The sequence below is a fragment of the Canis lupus genome, chromosome 10 (genome assembly GCF_048164855.1).
Source record: "Canis lupus baileyi chromosome 10, mCanLup2.hap1, whole genome shotgun sequence".
Lineage (NCBI taxonomy): Eukaryota > Metazoa > Chordata > Mammalia > Carnivora > Canidae > Canis > Canis lupus.
In genome coordinates, this window is record NC_132847.1 from 42,712,157 (window position 1) to 42,733,056 (window position 20,900).

The window sequence follows — 20,900 nt, forward strand, 5'->3', positions numbered from 1 at the left end:
AACCCTGACTGGTACAATTCCCTTTTAGATTAGGTCTTTTTTTTTTTCCTTTTTCAAATTTCTTTCATATGTTGAGTCTATGAGGCCATGTCAATTTTTCTGACTGATATTTCCTTCCAGTTAAAGAAGTTATATTTTAAACTCAATCATATAGACCCACAAAGGAAGCTTATAGATTAAAAAATAAACTTATAAACTGAAAATGTTCCATCTGAAGGGCACCTCAGAGATTGTTGCAGATACTGGCCAGATTCACATTATACTTTCATTATATGCTTTTATTTTATCTTCAGGAAGATTGCTGGACCTCAGGGGGTTTATACTCTTTTCTTTTCTTTTGGTAATTCTAAAATGTTTCTTTATAAAAGAGATTGAAAGAAATAGAACAAAATATTATTTCATAGAGAGAATATGTTAATATTGTTTTTAGTAGCAGTGTTTGTTCACCCTAACTTTGGTCTTCTGGCAGAGAGCTATCAGCCCATTTTGAAGTTGAAATTTAATGATGACAACATTGTGTAAAAGTCTGCATGTCTACATAGCTTCAAATCTTTTTCACACTAGCTGAGAGAAGGAACAACATTCTATCTCTTACTATCCCCTCTAATAAAACTCGTTTTTTCCCTTCTCCTTCACCCAGATATCTCATGGGGTGACATCAGTGCTCAGGTTTCAGATACCACAGGGGACCTCCCAAAGTTCTAGCCTATGACATTTACTCTAGCTCGTACTTTTATGAGCTTTTCTGGGAAATTGGTCACTGCCTTCCTTCATCTTGCCACTCACCTGCCAATATTAGCACATTCCTTTGTTTTTAATGATCTCTCATGCACGTTCACCACTTGTGAATCCTTTGTGAAATGGGTAGCAATGCTTCTCTCAACATGTCCCCCAACTCCCATTTTTATGCTAATGGAGCATGAGGGAAAATGTTTGCATTCTCTTATCATGTTCCATAGCGCTGTACCCAGACTCTTATGTCTATAGAAAATTTAAATTCATGTTAAAGATTCCCAGTCTGGTGTTTTCAAAAGCATATTATACAGGTTATTTTTAGGCATTTGGCAGAAAAAAAGATTGCTTTACTGTAGAAATCCTGAGAGCCCTTAACGTGCTAACAGAGTTGTTATTTCATAGAGCGTTAAAGAACACAGCATTTTCATATGTATGTGCTCATGGAAATGTTTTTCCTAAACACTCATTGGGATCTGTATTCCATGGAATATGCTTTGATAATTAATACCACCCTCATAATATGGAAGAGATAAATAGGCTCTAGAAAGTAGCAGTGACTTGCCCAAAATCTCTTAGGTATATATGGCAGGATACAGATGTATAGGGTATATATAATTGACTAGAACGCTTGAGTTCTTTCTCTCACACTTAAGTTTTCATGATCTTTGCATGGGTCTTGCCACACTCCTTTTTTGGTTCTAATAGTCAATAGACCATATATAACTAGTAAATCAGAAATGGATGAGAGTCAAGGTAAGATTCGTTCTCAGGAGTCATGCTCTCAGGGTCCTGGTATAGGGTCCTGTATTGGGCTATCTGCTCAGTGGGGAACCTGCTTCTCCCTCTCCCTCTGTGCCCTCTCTTTCTCTCTCTCTCTCTCTCTCTTGCTTGCTCTCAAGTAAATAAATAAAAAAATTTTAACCAAATACTATTTTTAAAAAAAGATTCATTCTGAGGCAAAACTCCTCTCCAACTGTGAACCCGTAAGACAAGACAAGGTAAGTGCTTCCGAAATACCGTGGTGGAAAAGGCATAGGATAAGGCATTCCCATTCCAAAAGGGAGAAATATTTCCTGCCTTGTTAATTTGCCCCATTCTCACCGGTGTGAGGTGGTATCTCATTGTGGTTTTGATTTGTATTTCCCTGATGGCAAGTGATGCAGAGCATTTTCTCATATGCATGTTGGCCATGTCTATGTCTTCCTCTGTGAGATTTCTCTTCATGTCTTTTGCCCATTTCATGATTGGATTGTTTGTTTCTTTGGTGTTGAGTTTAATAAGTTCTTTATAGATCTTGGAAACTAGCCCTTTATCTGATATGTCATTTGCAAATATCTTCTCCCATTCTGTAGGTTGTCTTTGAGTTTTGTTGACTGTATCCTTTGCTGTGCAAAAGCTTCTTATCTTGATGATGTGAACTGGTGCAGCCACTCTGGAAAACTGTGTGGAGTTTCCTCAAAGAGTTAAAAATAGACCTGCCCTACGACCCAGCAATTGCACTATTGGGGATTTACCCCAAAGATACAGATGCAGTGAAACGCCGGGACACCTGCACCCCGATGTTTATAGCAGCAATGGCCACGATAGCCAAACTGTGGAAGGAGCCTCGGTGTCCAACGAAAGATGAATGGATAAAGAAGATGTGGTTTATGTATACAATGGAATATTACTCAGCTATTAGAAATGACAAATACCCACCATTTGCTTCAACGTGGATGGAACTGGAGGGTATTATGCTGAGTGAAGTAAGTCAGTCGGAGAAGGACAAACATTATATGTTCTCATTCATTTGGGGAATATAAATAATAGTGAAAGGGAATGTAAGGGAAGGGAGAAGAAATGTGTGGGAAATATCAGAAAGGGAGACAGAACGTAAAGACTGCTAACTCTGGGAAACGAACTAAGGGTGGTAGAAGGGGAGGAGGGCGGGGGGTGGGAGTGAATGGGTGACGGGCACTGGGGGTTATTCTGTATGTTAGTAAATTGAACACCAATAAAAATTTTTAAAAAAAAAGGGAGAAATAGGAAAGAAGGTGCGGGGGGGGGGGGGCAGTGGGGAGAGCAAGGAAGTTCAAAACCAACCAGGCAAACTTCATGAGCTCTGTTCTCCAGGCCCCTACTAGGACAGGTATCCCACCTTCTGGGCCCACTGGGGCAGGGGTCTTACCATCTAGACTTTCTGAGGTGACGGTATTGCCCCCAACACTCTGCTGGTAAGGAATTGGCTCCAGAACTCAGTACCTCTTTGGGCAAAGGATGTCTGATTTGTTGAAAGCAGGCCAATGATGCCCTGTTTTGAAGCCAAGGAGGCAGCATATGATCTCTGAATTCATTCTTCCCTTGTCTTGAAGAATAGCACACGTTTGCAACCAAATAGCGCTATAGTCCCGTCCTATAAATCCAAGAGATCTGATGTCCATCTTTGATGACTTGCCACCTCTTTCCTCTTCAATTTAAACTGGCAGTTTTCCTGCTGTGGTGGCTGATTAAGTCTGGGCTTCACAATACACCCCTTGTCAAAGTGATGCTTGGCCATTCCCTGAGTACCCCTTCCAAACACACCTTCTCAGTTTTTTGCAATATAGATAGGGTGAGAACTTTCCAAATCTTGGAGTTCTCATTCCTTTTTGCTTAATAATTTCATCTTCAAGTAATTTCTCTCTTCTCAAATTTTACTACAAGCAGTCAAAAAGAGCCAAGCCACATTGTCAACATTTTGCTTGGAAATCTCTTCAGCTAAATATCCAATTTCATTGCTCATGAGTTCTAACTTCCACAAAACACTAGAACACGAACACAATTTAGCCAAGTTTTTTTTTTTTTTTTTTGCCAATTTATAACGAGCTCTTTTCTTCCATTTTCCAATAAAAAGTTCCTCTTTCCATCCGAGACCTTATCAGAATGATCATTATCATCCCCATTTCTACCAACATTCTATTCATGATTATGCATGCATTCTCTAAGAAGATTGAGGCTTTGTCAACAGCACTCTTTTTTTTCCTCTGAGATCTCACCAGAAATGTCCTTAATGGTCCACTTGCAGCAATGTACATTTTTTTTTCAGCATTAAACCCCTCCTAGCCTCTACTCATCCACCCAGTTCAAAAACCACTTCCACATTCCTAGACATTTGTTAGAGCAGCATTTCACTTCTTGGTACCAATTTTTATCATAGTTCAGGCTGCTAAAACAAAACACCACAAATTTAGTAGCTTATCAACAGCAGGAATTGGTTTCTCACAGTCTTGAGGCCTGGAAGTCCAAGATCATGACGTCAGCTTGGTAGAGTTATGGTGAGAGCCCTTTTCTGGGCTGCTGACTTCTCGCTGTAGCCTCACATGATGGATGAGAGAGAGAGAGAGAGAGAGAGAGAGAGAGAAAGTCAGCTCTCTAGGAACTCTTGTAAGGACACTAAACCCTTCCTGGGTATTACACAAATGGAAAGGAGAACCACTGATGTGTTTAAAGAAAAGGTGTTTTGCATTTGCATTTAAAAGGTTGGGGTGCAGATGGATAACCAATAAGGTTATCTTATCTGTGATAAGGGGTCATCAAGACTGGAGGTCAAGACTGGGTGGAAGGCAGTTGCAATTATCCTAGGAAGAGTAACGATGGCCATGCTAAGGGAGAAACAGTGTGGACAGGGAGACGCAGAGAGTATTCACAAGGTAGACTAACAGGACTTGGTTGTTGATATATTGGGAGAGGTGAGACAGTAAGTCGAGGATGAGCTGGATAGGATCACTCACTCACAGAATAAAGAACTCAGTGGGAAAAGATTTAGAGGGTAAATAAGAGTATTTAATAGATATGATAAGAAGAGACTGCTATGATATAGCTCTTAAGTTAGCACTCTGTATAAACCAAACGTGAAATGTATATTGAAATTGTATTTCTGTCTATGTTATACTATTATATTATTGTGACATATCAATAAGGAATATAATAGTAGAGAGAGGGGTGCCTGGGTGGTCAGTGATTGAGCGTCTGCCTTCAGCTCAGGTTGTGATCTTGGAGTCCTGGGATTGAGTCCTGCCTCTGTCTCTGCCCTCTCTCTGTATCTCTCATGAATAAATAAATAAAATAATGTTTTTTTAAAGAAAAGCCATAACAGCCAGAAATATAAAATGCAGATGGAAGAAATGCATTGCAATGGTCCTATATTTGCTGCTACTTTTTCCTCTTGGACATTTGCTAATTCATTGCACAGGGCACTGATGCCAGAGAAAGCTGAATTTTAAAGTGAGGGGCTGTCTCACTGGGCTGAGAGATTAAAAAATTGGAGCTCAGGACTGCAAAAACAGTTATTACTTGAAAGACAAATATTCTGAAGAAAAATGAGGCCAATATTCTGCATGCATTTTCCAATCCCAAGCTGTGCATTGGTGATAGTGAGACAGAAATTGGAGTTCATAGCCTGTTAGGGAGGTAGAGCCTGGCAAATACTCCAAGATTTCATTTGATATTCTTAAAATCTTAAGATGTAGGAATAAATACAAATTATAATATACCAGTTTTCAGAAATCTTGAAATATAACTTCAAATCATTTCAGTCCCTAATTGAATCAAAGTATCTTGCTGGTACTTTAACTTTTTACCAAAGGAAATTAAAATTTCTTTGGAGAAAATTAACATCTCCTGCAATTTTTCATAGGTAACATCCAACACTCAATCCAAAATTAACAGACATACATACACAAAGAATCAAATGGCTAGACCAAGAGCAAAAATGAACAATAGAAATAAATCAATAAATGACTGAGATACTATAGTTATCAAACACAGACTTCAAAACAGCCACAATTAATATTTTCAAGAGAAAAGATTTTAAAAAAAGAATTTCACCAGGGAACTAGAATCTAATACAAAAGTACAAAAGGCATCCAATTGAAATTATGGAACTTTAAAATATATAACTATAACTTAAAAGTCAAATTCAATAAATAGGTTTAATATCATAACAGCAGAATACAAGATTCATGACCTGGAATTGTGTTCAATAGAAAACATCCAAGCTGTTACCCACCACAACAAAAAGATTTTAAAAATATGGAAAAGAACATAAGAGATATTTGGGACTCAGAGAAAAGATCTAACATATGTGTAATTGAACTTCCTAAACTAGAAGAGAAGAAATAACTGGCCAAAAATTTTGCCAAACTAATGAAAGACATCAGAAACCTAAGGAATGTTTTGTACCCTCAGTAGAAGTACAAATTTTGTAACTATAGAAAACTGTGCTTATATACACCATAATAAACTACTGAAAGAGAACATCTTAGAAGCACTCAGAGGAAAATACACATTACCTTCAAAGAGGTAACAAAAGATCCACAGCTGACTTTTCAAAGATTTCAACAGAAATGTTGGAAGAAAATGAAATGATATTTATTTATTTATTTATTTATTTATTTATTTATTTATTTATTTATGGAAATACTCTTTTTAAAGTGTGGAACAAAATAACCTCCCACTTATAATTCTGTATCAAAGGAAAATAGCCTTCTAAAATGAAGACAAAGCAAAATGTGTTTAGACAAGCAGAAACTGAGAGAGTTTTGTTGCTACTATAGCAATACTTAATAGAATTCTTCACACAAAAGGTAAATGATCCCAGATGTAAGGTTCAGGGTACAAGAAGAAATGAAGAGCACAAGAAAAAATAAATAGATGAGTAAACTTAAATGATTATTAACTATAAAAGTAGATTAAAAATAAAATTATTTCAGAGTATGAAAACCCTTGCAGTTTGAAAAACTCTGCACCATCAGACTTTTGAGCCATTACTCTAGTCATTTGACTGTGATAGAAGTAAGCCTAAGACACTGCGAGAGGACAGAGCAAAGCCTTCCCGGCACCTTGGGCATGCAGAAAAGATCACCTGAGATGGTAACAGGTATAAATTTTTTTTTTTAATTTTTATTTATTTATGATAGTCACAGAGAGAGAGAGAGAGAGGCAGAGACACAGGCAGAGGGAGAAGCAGGCTCCATGTACCGGGAGCCCGACGTGGGATTCAATCCCGGGTCTCCAGGATCGCGCCCTGGGCCAAAGGCAGGCGCCAAACCGCTGCGCCACCCAGGGATACCAGTAACAAGTATAAATTATCTGATTATTCCACTTAATAAATTCTTTACTCCTGACAAATTAAATAGACCACATATCCTACTGTTTCTTTGCCTAGGATGTTGTCAGATGCTATTCTCAGACTAAAATGCAAACATCTTCTCCACCATACTTCCCAATCTCTGTATGTTCAAGTCTTTCAGGTTTGAACTTCAGTGCCTCTACCCCTTTTAAGACTTGCCTGGTCACACACCACTAACCATCCCTGACACTCCAACCCAAACTTTCTTTTATAACAGCAATCAATCAATCAATCAATCAATAAAATGTTTTTTAAAAAGTGACATAAACACATATTCCTGTTATAAAAGAAAGAGAGGGATCCCTGGGTGGCGCAGCGGTTTGGCGCCTGCCTTTGGCCCAGGGCGCGATCCTGGAGACCCGGGATCGAATCCCACGTCAGGCTCCGGGTGCATGGAGCCTGCTTCTCCCTCTGCCTGTGTCTCTGCCTCTCTCTCTCTCTCTCTGTGACTATCATAAATAAATAAAAATTAAAAAAAAAAAGAAAAAAGAAAGAGATTATTACAGGAGGGAACCTGACATGAGCTCAATCTCAATCTCAGGACCCCAGGATCATGACCTGAGCAGAAGGCAGCAGTTAACCGACTGAGCCACCCAGGTGCCCCTATGTTGCCTTTTCTAATAGGGTCTAGGTTCCTTAAGAATATATCATCATATTCATTGTTGTTTACCCTCCAATAAATGCCTGTTGAATAGAAGGATGGATGGATGATTGAATAGATGGATGATTGGATAGATGGATGGATGAGAAGACTTTATAACCATCCTCCGGGTGAGTATGAATTTTGCTCTGATTTGACACTTGCTTAACCATCAGTCAAGACCCATGATGCATGCCATTTATCTCCATTTCTGGTTTCTTCTGGTCTTAATCACACATTTTCTGGGTCATCGAATGTGAGAGCACAAACACGTCCACACTAGTAAAAACTCCCAATAACTATTTTTTTTAACTCGAAATCCATTAGCAGGCTACTATAAAAGGGGAAAGTGATGAGTTGTTGATATTGTGATTTGGTGAAGAGGAAATATAAAGTACAGAATGTTTTCTTAATTTATTTAATTGGCTTACAATTTTCAGAATAAAGTATCCAAAAGTACATGCCCTTGAAATCAGTGTTTCTCTGTACTGTTTTAAGTCTGGATCAGGACAGGCAAAGTAAACAATATTCATAGTAAAATGAAAACGGAATATTGAGTTGTTGTTTTGTGTAATGTACTGGCCTGTGTACAGATAGATTACATTTGTAAAAATAATCTATGCATAGTCATGATTAAGTAAAACCTGCCACCAACACCAGGAATTTAGAAGAGAAACACTGTCTGGACTTTCATGTACATAATGAAACAAAACTTCTCAACTAAACATGTGTAGGGCCCTCAATATTTTTCTGGCAAATATTCAAGCATGTGATCTAGGGAGGTCAGAATTCACAGTTACTGACTCTTGATTTGTTGGTTGAAGGCATTCTTTTTATTTTTTATTTTTTAAAAGATGTTTATTTGCTTATTCATGAGACACAAAGAGAGAGGCAGAGACACAGGCAGAGGGAGAAGTAGATTCCTCAAAGGGAGCCTGATGTGGGACTCGATCCCCGGACACCAGGATCACACCTGAGCTAAAGGCAGACATTCAACCACTGAGCTACCCAGGCGTCCCAAAGACATTTTTTTTTAAAGCCTATGTTTTAACAATAGTGTGGATAATGAGTTTTCATAGCTCTTAAAGGTAATATTGGGCGGAATCAATAATATATCCTGTGGACTTTAAGTCCCTGAGTAGACACAACTAAATGTGTTGTTTACACATTTACACATTTTCCACTTCTTCCTAACACTTGTGACTTTTGGGAAATTTCAGTGTGCTCAGCTTAAAATGAAACAAGCTAAACAAAAAAGATAGTCTTTCTTGAAGCTAAGGATAGGTCATATGACATAGGTCTGGTCAATGAAATGGAAGCAGAAGTTAAGTGCCAATTTCTCACAATTTTACTTTTCTGGAACACACATCACCTTCTTTTTATGTTCTCCTCACTGAAATATGAACACAGTGACTAGAGCTATAGCTGCAACAGATATCAGGTAACCTAAAGAAAAGCCAAGAGAGTTGTGAAGACCACTCTTCTGATCTCTCAAGGTGTGGAACCAATGCTAGCAGTTGCGTACCTTGAGATGTCTGTGAGAAAAATAAACATGTGGCTTTTCAAATTTAATTTCAATTAATTAACATGTAGTGTATTGTTAGCTTAAGAGATAGAGTTCAGTGATTCATCAATCTTATATAACACCAAGTGCTCATCACATCATATGCCCTCCTTAACACCCATCACCCTGTTACCCCATCTCCCCGCCCCACCCCCTCCAGCAACCCTCAGTTTGTTTCCTGTGATTAAGAATCTCTTATGGTTTTTCTGCCTCTCTGATTTCATCTAAACACATGTTTTTTAAACCAAAAAATTTAAGGTTTTTTGTAACATTTTGCTAAAATTTAATACTCAAGAGCTTGAGCCATTTGTTACCAACTTCTACCCTCAACTACCTAATACACACTGTTTTCTCAATTAAATAGGAATGAATGAATGAATGAACTAAGAAATCATACTAAGCAATCATTTTACTCTTCATGGGAACATGTGTTTGAAATGCCTAGAAAAAAAAGTGCGAAAACCGATAGCAAACACTATGGCAAGCAATATTACCCTGATAATATAGACTAGTAGGCATCATGAGTCATAGAATACACATTTGGAAAAATCAAAAGTAGTTACTGTTCTATTCAAGATCTGTCAATGAGGCATAGATCCTTAGGACAGCCAAATTCTTGCACAAAAAGGCATTGAGAATATAGAATCAGACCTATAAGAATTAACTGCTTTCCTGTGATCACCTAGATCAGAAATGGACAGGGAGTTAATCCTGCCAATGGAGAGAATCAGTATAATCGATCTTAGGCCAATGGCGAATACAGGAGCAGAGGAAATGCAGTGGGGAAGTGAGAGTTCAACCTTTCCTCCTTCAGGAAGGTTTCCATACATTATGCCAACATTGCCAGATAAAGAAATGAAGTGGGATCCCTGGGTGGCGCAGCGGTTTGGCGCCTGCCTTTGGCCCAGGGCACGATCCTGGAGACCCGGGATCGAATCCCACATCGGGCTCCCGGTGCATGGAGCCTGCTTCTCCCTCTGCCTGTGTCTCTGCGCCTCTCTCTCTCTCTCTGTGACTATCATAAATAAATAATAAAAAAAAAATTTAAAAAAAAAGAAAATTCCCAGTTTAAAAAAAAAAAAAAAAAAAGAAATGAAGTGTCTCCCTTCCTCTATTCAAGAACTTTTTGTGTTGAGAACCCTGACCCCACTGGTCAATTTTTTACTTTAGTAACATGAGAAGTAGCTCTGCATTATAGAAAGCTCAGAGACTTCTCTATGCCTTGTTACTTAAAGTCTAGCTCCTGGACCAGTAGTGTGAGCTTCAGCTGGGAGCTTGTAGTAATGCAGAGTTTTGGGCTCCACTTTAGACTATTGATTCAAGTGTTTTTGTACATTTAAGTTTGAGATACACCGTACTAGAAGGTCTTTTCAGATATTGTCTATTATGGTGTTTTAGTAGTTATTTAGCTATATTCAAGTCAATCCAGACAGCAGAAAATGTCTTTTCCCTTTGGTTCATCAATCTTTTCATTAATTTATTTGGGGATTCTAACTTCTCTAAGTTCTAGGTATCAAATAATTTTTTAGGAAGTGTCTCATAGAACTTTTCTTTTGCACACAATTTTGTTCCATGATTATGTTAGAAAAATAATCTCTCAAGATTATTGACAAACGAAATCAGATGAGTCCTCTTCTCTTCCCCTGGAGGTTGAGAGAGATATGCCATTTATTAGGGATTGCATTTACTAAGCCTAGAAATTGGTCCCTTTAGTAATACTTCTTTTTTTTTTTTACTTTTTTTTTTTTTTTAAAGATTACATTTATTTATTCATGACACAGAGAGAGAGGCAGAGACACAGGCAGAGGGAGAAGCAGGCTCCATGCACCGGGAGCCGGACGTGGGATTTGATCCCGGGTCTCCAGGATCGCGCCCTGGGCCAAAGGCAGGCGCCAAACCGCTGCGCCACCCAGGGATCCCTAGTAATACTTCTTTTATCTATTTCAAGGTGAAGTTTTCACTGTTCATCTAAGAGCCTACTAGCCTTGGGGATTTGAATCATCCTTTTCTTCTTTTTCCAATATATTCTTTTTAAAAAAAATTTTATTACTGAAGTTTAGTTGACATACAATGTTCTATCAGTTTCACGTGTACAACACAGTGATTCAACAATTCTACACATTATGCAATGCTCGCCATGATTAAGTGTAGTCACCATCTGTAGGAAAGCTCTGGATGAATGGCATGAAGAAAGGCCAAGGACTTGACTGGAGGTAGATGATACATTTTACAGTCATTTTCAGACATTCTCAAAGAAAATGAATTATAGTGAGATTAGATCATTGGAACTCCTTCTGCTGACCATGTCTACCCCAGAAATGATACAACTGTAGGTAAAGTTATTGTCTCTACATTTCTTCAAAGACAGCTGTCAGGGTAGGTACAGGGTGTTAATTTACCAAGGGCTTACCAAGGGCTCATTCTTCCCGTCCACAGATATGCGCATTCCTCTTGATGCAATTTTAAAGCTTACAGCCCAGGTGTACAGAAAAAATACAGTTTCTTTATTTTCTCTGTAATCTATCAGATTTTCCTTAATACTTAGAGGCAGGAAGGCTTTAATTCAACCTCATAAGTTTAGTCTGATACAATAAATAGCCTATTAGGTTAAATGCTTGATATCTTCCAGATCAAAGACTCAGCCCCTCTCCAAGGTGGTCCTGGATGTATGGATTTGTGCTTTGTGCTGTCCTCTCCTTTCTTTGCTGGAGTGGCTGCTTCGAGCTGCAGTCTGGTTGCTCTTAGAAACCAGAGTATGACTGATCCCATCCCTGAGCTTGAGGGATCTATGGCTGAGGTTTGCAGCTGGCTCTCTCGGTTTATACATCCTAATACCTCTGAGTGATTTGGCTTTGCTGTGGTCACGATGGTGCTGTAGACCCCCCCTGCAAGACCCTGGCATGTTCTCCATTTATATCTTGGCAGAGGCTACCCAACCCAAAGCCTCTATCTCACAGAGACTCAATGCCTTGCTTTGGGGACTACGGTAGATCCCTTACCCACAATTCACCTTCCTTCAGCATTGGCCAAAGACCATGCAGGTACCTCTTGAGTTCCTCATCTGCCTCCCTTGCTACATTCTGTCAATGAGATATACCATTGCCTTGGCCATGATGGAAGTAGATACCAGTGGGATTCTACAAAGCTGAATTCTACAAAGCTGATGTGGGGGATAGAGGAATATGAAGAAGACAAGAGCCTTATATTCTATCTTCTCACTCTGCTTCTCTCTCCTCTAAAATCTCTAGGGCTGGAGGGTGCAGTCACAAAGTAAATTTCTGTCTTTCCAATTCCTCTACCCCAGTGCTGTTCAAACTGATGCCAAGATATGGGCTATTACTGCCTCACAACAAAATACACAGAAATTGAGGGTAAATTTTTGGATACACTTACAGCAATTTGGCAAAGTAATGTTATATATGTTGAATCTAATAAAAATATAGGGCTCTTATTTTATGTCTTTTTTTTCTATTTGATTTCTCCCAGAATTCATTTTTATCATACTTTACAAAATTATAGGTGCAAATTATCTTGAAAAATTAAATAGTTTGAGAGGCCCTACTCCTCATCATATCTGCTTTTTATTCAGCAAGCTTCATGCCTGGGATCCCAGATGGAAGGGGCATCCTCTTTGTGCCATGGGAGAAAAATGAGCTGAGTCTATCAGACTTGAGCTTGGATATGCTAAAGAAATTTATGACATCTTTTTTTTTTCCTAACAAAGCCTACCTTTTGAGCTCATGTTCAAGTGGTAGAGGCAAACTAAAATTTAATTTGACAAAGTTGAATAGATTCCTTGTGTTCTACTGGGGACTATGCTCTGACATCTTTCCCCCAAAGCACCGAAACCCATTGTTTCATGTAGTGAGAAGCCCTGAAGCATCTACAGGATAAGGAGATCTACAGGATAAGAAGAAGACATATCAAAGGAAATATTATCCTGAAGTGGCTGATGTAAAGAGGATTGGTTGGAGAATGGCTCTATTTCAAGAAAATCTGAAAAGAATGTTTTTCATAATATTAAAAAAGCTTACATCAGCAATCAGCACAATGTGTCCCATGTGTCTCTGTTCTTTGCAAGGGAAGAAAATCTCTAGCAAACCATCAGCATTCATGTACACTTTGTAACACTTATGGCAAATATTCGGTCTTAGTCTTTTCCAATCCAAAGACCAACGAAAATAATTTGTAGACCACATTTGAACAACCACAAACTGAGTACTGTTCCCCAGAGAAAGTCACACAGGCTGAGGTACCTGAAGCATTTCTGGCATTAAGTAGGTAAATATTATTACTATTAATATTTAATTAAGTTTCTGGCTGAGCATCGGCTGAAAGGATCTCTAAAAACTAACCCAACACCACTACTCTAACAAAATAAGACCTAAATTAGGAAACAGAAGAAAACTGCAATGATTTTTCATCATACTGAACTACTTTGGAGATAATATTGAATCTCCTTGGAGTTGGTTTCCAAAATATGGTTCCTCTGTCACCACTCAACTGAAGAAAGGATAAATTGTGCTGGAACATAATTGTCTTGAGTTTGTCTTATGTCCCAGAACCTTCCTGTGAGTACCTTTATGTTACACTCTTTACCACCACTCCTTCTTCATGATCCCAATTGCTTTCAATGTACCTATTAAACTTGGTCTCAGGACACCTGGGTGGCTCAGCGGGGACACCTGGATGGCTCAGTGGTTGAGCACCTGCCTTGGGCGCAGGACGTGATCCTGGAGACCCGGGATTGAGTCCCGCACTGGGCGTCCTGCATGGAGCCTGCTTCTCCCTCTGCTATGTCTCTGTTTGTGTGTGTGTGTGTCTGTGTGTGTGGTGTGTCTCATGAATAAATAAATTAAAAACAATTTTTTTAAATAAAAATTTTTAAAAATTTAAAAAATTTTTAAAAAAACTTGGTCTCCACTCCAATCAAAATGGAAAGGATCTGACATGGGTTATCTATCCAAATTAGTGGGTTAAACTTTAGTTAATACTTTAGTGTGACTGTCAGTCTAGGTATTATTTGAGAGATATTTGCAACATTACTCTCTGCCTTTGTACTATAATTGTAAAATGGAAGGCAGGTTTTTTTTTTCTCCTATTCAGAAGACTTCAGACAACTGCAAGTCATACTAGATTTATCTCATTTGAGAGGAAAGGGACTTTTCTTCAAGTAAAATTTGTGGTCGTTCCCAAACAGGCCCCTGCTTCCTGAGCAGAATTCATGCTATAAGTTATGTGGGTAAACGATAGTGCCCTTCCTCGTGGGCTTTTGCAATCTGGCATGGCTATAGCTCTCTTGCCTTGAAGATGACAAATTATATTAAACTCAACAGCAAAGAAACAAACAATCCAATCATGAAATAGGCAAAAGACATGAACAGAAATCTCACAGAGGAAGACATACACATGGCCAACAAGCACAGGAGAAAATGCTCCGCATCACTTGCCATCAGGGAAATACAAATCAAAACCACAATGAGATACCACCTCACACCAGTGAGAATGGGGAAAATTAACAAAGCAGGAAACCACAAATGTTGGAGAGGATGTGGAGAAAGGGGAACCCTCCTGCACTGTTGTTGGGAATGCGAACTGGTGCAGCCACTCTGGAAAACTGTGTGGAGGTTCCTCAAAGAGTTAAAAATAGATCTGCCCTGCAACCCAGCAATTGCTGGGGATTTACCCCAAAGATACAGATGCAATGAAACGCCAGGACACCTGCACCCCGATGTTTCTAGCAGCAATGTCCACAATAGCCAAACTGTAGAAGGAGCCTTGGTGTCCATCGAAAGATGAATGGATAAAGAAGATGTGGTTTATGTATACAATGGAATATTACTCAGCCATTAGAAACAACCATTGCAAATACCCACCATTTGCTTCGATGTGGTTGGAACTGGAGGGTATCATGCTGAGTGAAATAAGTCAATCGGAGAAGGATAAACATTATATGGTCTCATTCATTTGGGGAATATGAAAAATAGTGAAAGGGAGTAAAGGGGAAAGAGAAAAAATAAGTGGGAAATATCAGAAAGGGAGACAGAACATGAGAGACTCCTAACTCTGGGAAACGAACTTGGGGGGGGTGGAAGGGGAGGTGGGGGGTGACTGGGTGATGGGCACTGATGGGGGGCACTTGATGGGATGAGCACTGGGTGTTATTCTATATGTTGGCAAATTGAACTCTAATAAAAAATAAATTTATATATAAAAAAAGAAGATAAATTAGAAGATCACAGTTCACATATTAAAATATACTCCCATTATAGATTAAATACATTATGTATAATTATGTCTCCTAAATTCAATTGTTCATTGATACATTGTCAAATTTTATGGGAATTTATCTCATTTGGTAGTTTTATTTATGTGTTTGTGTATATATTACACGTAAATATGTATTTATTTCAATTTGGTAGTTTTCTTGTTTTGGTATCAGTTTGTTTTTAGTACTGAAATATTTCTATTCGTTGTCTTGGTTCACACCCTAGAGAAACAGAACCTGAGATGAGGATTCGTGTGCAGGTGATTTATTTCAGAAGTGCTTCCAGGAGTCGGGAGCAGTGGGCAGGGACAAGACATGGAAGAAGAAGAAGCCAAGCAGGAGTGTGATTTTAGATGAAGTCCCAGCCTCAGCTTGATCTTCTGGGGCCTCTGGAACATAAATCACACATCAGGGTTTGTTCTGACTTTTGAAGCAAAGAGCCAGTCTTTTGTACCCTCACATCAGTACGTCATTGGGATGGGAACATTCCCAGGCACTTGCCTTACTGATAAAGCAGCTGATGTGTCCAAGGACAGTCCTCAGACAGACAGTGAAGCCTTTAGTAGCACAAAATACAGAGGCTGAGGGTCAGGAGCAGAGTGCTGATGAAAGGCATTGGGGAGGGGGCACATCTGGCAGGACAAATAATGTCTAGTACAATTGGCATTGAAAGCCCCAAGCACTATGCCTGGAACACCTAAAAGATGAAATTAACCTTGAAATCCAGATGGTTTCTGGCATAGCATAGGCATGCCAAGAGGTCTCTCCCTTCTTTTGCCCAACTTAATCCCATCATTATCTTCTTCCCTCCTCATTTAGCCCAAGACCTCTGAAGAATTGTTTGTGGTGTCCGGTACACTTAAAGAATCTGCTAGGTCTCCAGAATTAAACAGAGCAGATGAATGTTTTATCATCCTATCTGGTAAAATGAAAGAAACAATTTTTTAATGATTCATCTATCTTCATTTGTGTAATTTCATATTCACTTGTTTTATTTCCTGATTGGTTCTTTTTTTTTTTTTTTTTAAAACAACTTTATTTTTTTTTTTAAATTTTATTTATTTATTCATGAGAGACACACAGAGAGAGAGAGAGAGGCAGAGAGAGGCAGAGGGAGAAGCAGGCTCCATGCAGGGAGCCTGATGTGGGACTTGATCCTGGGACTCCAGGATCATGCCCTGGGCCAAAGGCAGGCGCTAAATCGCTGAGCCACCCAGGGATCCCCTCCTGATTGGTTCTTACTCAATAATGGTTCCTAATATCCTAATATTCTGGCCTTGAGCTGTTCTCACTCTTATTTTTTTATTTTTTATTTTTTTAAAACTGATTTATTTATTTATTTATTTTTACTTGAGAGAAAGAGCAAGAGGAAGGGTAGAGGAAGAGAAAGTCTCAAGCAGACTCCATACCAAGCACGGAGCCCACTGTGGGGCTCGATTCCAGGACCCTAAGGTCATGACCTGAGCCAAAACCAAGAGTCAGGTGCTTAACTGACTGAGCCACTCAGGTGCCCTTCTGTCTTATTTAATGATCTGAATCTAATTGAAGAGATACCAAGATCCTTTTTATAGTATGATGCTTGCACTCTAATTAATTCTTATAAAGTACAATGCTCAGGTACAGATTAAAGCTTTCTACTTCAGACTGTGAAAGAATTAAGGGAGGGAGACTACCAAAAAAAACTTTTTAGGAGGATCCCCTGATGGCTCAGCGGTTTAGCACCTGCCTTCCATCCAGGGCGTGATCCTGGAGTCCCAGGATCAAGTCCCACATCGGGCTCCCTGCAGGGAGCCTGTTTCTCCCTCTGCCTGTGTCTCTGCTTCTCTGTGTGTGTGTGTCTCTCATGAATAAATAAATAAAACCTTAAAAACAAAAAGCCTTTTAAAACCTCTGCTCCAAAAAGGAAACCCTCATGCACTATTGATGGGAATGCAAACTGGTGCAGCCACTGTGGAAAACACTATGGAGTGTCCTCAAAAAATTAAAAATAGAATTACCATATGATTCAGTGGTTTCATTACTAAGTATTTATCCAAAGAATACAAAAAACACCAATTCAAAAAGATAAACGCACCCTTATACTTACTGCAACATTATTTACAATAACCAAAATATGGACGCAGCCCATGCATCCATCAATAAATGGATAAAGAAGATGTGGTATATATACAATGGAATGTAACTCAATCACAAAAAAGTAAAATCTATCCATTTGCAAGCACATGGGTAGATCTAGAGACTATCATGCTAAGTGAAATAAGTCAGTCAGGAAAAGACAAATACCATCTGATTTCACTCATGTGGAATTTAGGAAATGAACAAATCAACAAAGGAGGAAAAGGGGACAAACCAGGAAACAGGCTCTTAACTATAAAGAACAAATTGATGGTTATTAGAGGGCAGGTGAGGGGGGTATGGATGAAACAGGTGATAGGGATTAAGGAGTGCACTTGTTGTGATGGGTACTGAGTAATGTATAGAACTATTCAATCACGATATTGTAGACCTGAAATTAACATAATACCATATGTTAATTATGCTGGAATTTTTTAAAAAATCCAACAACGACACAAAAAGAAAAGCCCTGCTCCAGATAGGAACGGTGGTCTTGGCAAAGCATTCAAAGCAAATTTGAATCTAGCACACATACTATTCCATAAGGACATACCTCTGCCTTCTCCAGGTACCTAGCTATCTTCCCTAGAAACAATAATATATCAGGGTCTCACTGTTGGCCTTTGTGCTGCAGCAATGGTGATTGGAATTCACATCACCAAAGAACAGCCTTGGTGATGTGAATTCCACGCTGCTGAGCTCACACATAGCCATAATGCTGCCATTATAAAAGTTGTCTGGCTCTTCACTTTTGCTTTGAGTTGGGAATTCAAGGCTCTAAGCTTATCGTTTTCATTTTTATAAGCTCTCTGACACAATCAGATGCAGTTAACACATGCTCTAACCTTTGTAACCATCATTCTTGCATAGCTATCAGATGTAACCTCTATTTGGTCACTCAAAATGTTGCTTTCCACCAGCTCACCATCTCACACCATCATCAGTGATAATGTGAGGAATCATGACACCACTACATGCCACCTATCACCACAGTTCAGTTTCTAGCAAAGGGGTCATTCATGTGTTCATAAAATATGTGAACAAACCTCAGTTCAGAATTCTTTCCAGAAGGCCTGTTTCCTGAGGCTACTCGGTACTAAGTACCATATCGGCCAGAGGCCTAGCAAGGAAACACAGGCACAGAGCGGGGCAAAGAAGGTGAATAATGCCACTGGGGGACGGGGGAGCGAGGAAGGATGGGGAGGGTTAATGAGACAAAACACTGAGCAAGAAACAATGTCTAAACACTGGTATTATTACTACCTTTATTTCAAGAACTCTACCTTATGAAATGGTATTTATAATTAGCAAAAGTTAAAGATTACATATTAAAATCCATGGAAACATAGTGCTTTGAAAACATATTTATATTAAGGATTTCCCACTGGTTCTGCTACTCTTCCATAGCTCTCTAGCTAGATAGAAAGACAGACAGACAGACACATGATTCTTTCTAACCTCTGCTTGTTTCCCCCATAGCTCTAGCTTTTGGCCTGGTGTGCATTTCATCAAGATCCCATCAATTTGACCTAATGCCTTGCTTCACTCCTGAATTAATAGCCCTATGGAGCGACCACTCCCAAAGTCTCAGGTGTTAGCACCCATGACCATATAAACTTGTGTACCCACCCAGGAGCTATTCAGCTGAGGCTCTAAAGCAAACTCTACATGGGCACCTAACACCCTAGTTTTCTTAAAATTGTTTTCCACCACATTGTGGGATGTTGCTTGGCCTAACATGATGGGGCATGACATAATGGGTATCAGGAGAGTCAAGAAAATGTAGAGGGAAATTTGTCAAGGAAAAAATAACATAAAACATTCTGCCAGATTCTTCATTCCAGACTTGCTGGAAACTCAGACCTACCATCATAGGCTTCGGTAGTCAAAGCAAACTGAGTGGTGCTAAGAAACCTTTGGCATGTGTGAATTGGCAGCCTGTATTCCTTCTGATTCAGCATAATTGCTTAAGCTGCTTGGCATGTTTGTTGGGGGTTATGAAGCACAAAAGCTCATGTCTCTTTTAAAAGAAAAAAGAGCCTATTTAGTGATTGTGACAATTTACAAGGCCAAGAAGGCTGGCACTTAGCAGCTGTTGGCCACAGCTGTCAGCTTAGGACCTTGGAAGGTAGAAGAAGAGATGTCACCACCCAGGGATTCCATGAAACTAACACACAGACCTCTACCTTGGGAAATCACAGTGCTACTTCACTCACATGCCTTTGCCTCATCAGGGATTGCTCCTTCTTGGCTCCTCCAAATCTGGATTAGATACCCAGTGTTTAACACCACCTGGAAATAAATGGCGTAAGTGGCTGGTTGACTTACCGAGGGCGGGGGTGGGGAGAGTTCTCCAAAGGCCAGGATATGGCTTGGTCCTTTTAAATTTTAAACTTTCTATCTTTCATGATCCTAATCAAAACCATAAACACAACTATCTAACTCACAAGTGAATTGCAGAGATGGGGCAAAAGTTGGACTGGTACAGTTCCTTCCGAAAATACTCCCTGCTGTGAAACACTGCATATCACAGTGGATATGATTACCCTATGATTCTGCATCCTGTCAAATTTCTGGCTAGAAGAAAGCAGAAGGGAAGAATGTCCTCATCTCTGACTTTGCCCCCAAGTATATATTTGCAGTTAGAAGTGACTTTAGTCTGGAAAGCATTTAATTTCACAAGTATTTGTTGAGAACCTATTATAAGAACCAGCAGTATTGTAAGCACTATAGATACAACAATGAACATAAACAAAATCCCTGCCCTCCTGAAGCCTACATTCTGGAGGAAGGAGATAGGTACTAAAGAGTAAACACACTAAATGTATAAAGTAGATAAAATGATGATCGCAATAGAAATAAATTAAGAAGAGGGGTGTCGGGAAGCAGGCAGTTTGTCAATTTTAAATAAGATAGTCAAAGACTTTATGGAGAAAGTCAACATTTGAGCAAGGACCAGAAGAAGGTGAGGGTGAGGCCCCATAGAGGTGATGGGGGGCAGGGAGTAGAGAATGAGCTCCCAGGGGAAGAGGAGCTGTCGTGCAGACTGTTGTACTAGGGCTTTTACCCTGGGTAGTGATGAGAAACCATTAGATTTTGAGCATACTAATGAGTCTTTTAAAAATATATGCTGTGTGATCACCCTGTTGGAACCACTCTAGCTGCTTTGTTGGAATTCATTGCCAGGGAATAAGGGTGAGGCAGAGAATCCAGTGAGGAGGTCCTCACGGTGATCCAAATGAGAGACACTGGTGGTTTGGACCAGGGTAAAAGCAGTGGAAGTGGTGAGAAATGGCCGGATTTCAAATACATTTTGCAGCTAATGCTGGCAGCAAATGCTCATGGATAGGTGTGGAGTGGGAGAGAATGAGAGGAGTCCAGTGGGATCCTAGTGTTTTTGGATTGAGCAGTCAGAAAGTTGGACTCCTTA

At 39.4% G+C, this 20,900-nt stretch overlaps 1 long non-coding RNA gene across 1 annotated transcript in view; it reads left to right on the forward strand.

Moving 5' to 3' along the window:
• The window catches only part of LOC140640941 (uncharacterized), a 30,162-nt gene extending 27,602 nt beyond the window's left edge, over window positions 1–2,560 (forward strand). Inside the window, exon 3 of the long non-coding RNA XR_012037537.1 lies at window positions 2,088–2,560. This is a non-coding gene — a long non-coding RNA (uncharacterized lncRNA). The remainder of the gene's footprint in view (window positions 1–2,087) is intronic.
• The last annotated feature ends 18,340 nt before the right edge of the window (window positions 2,561–20,900 follow it).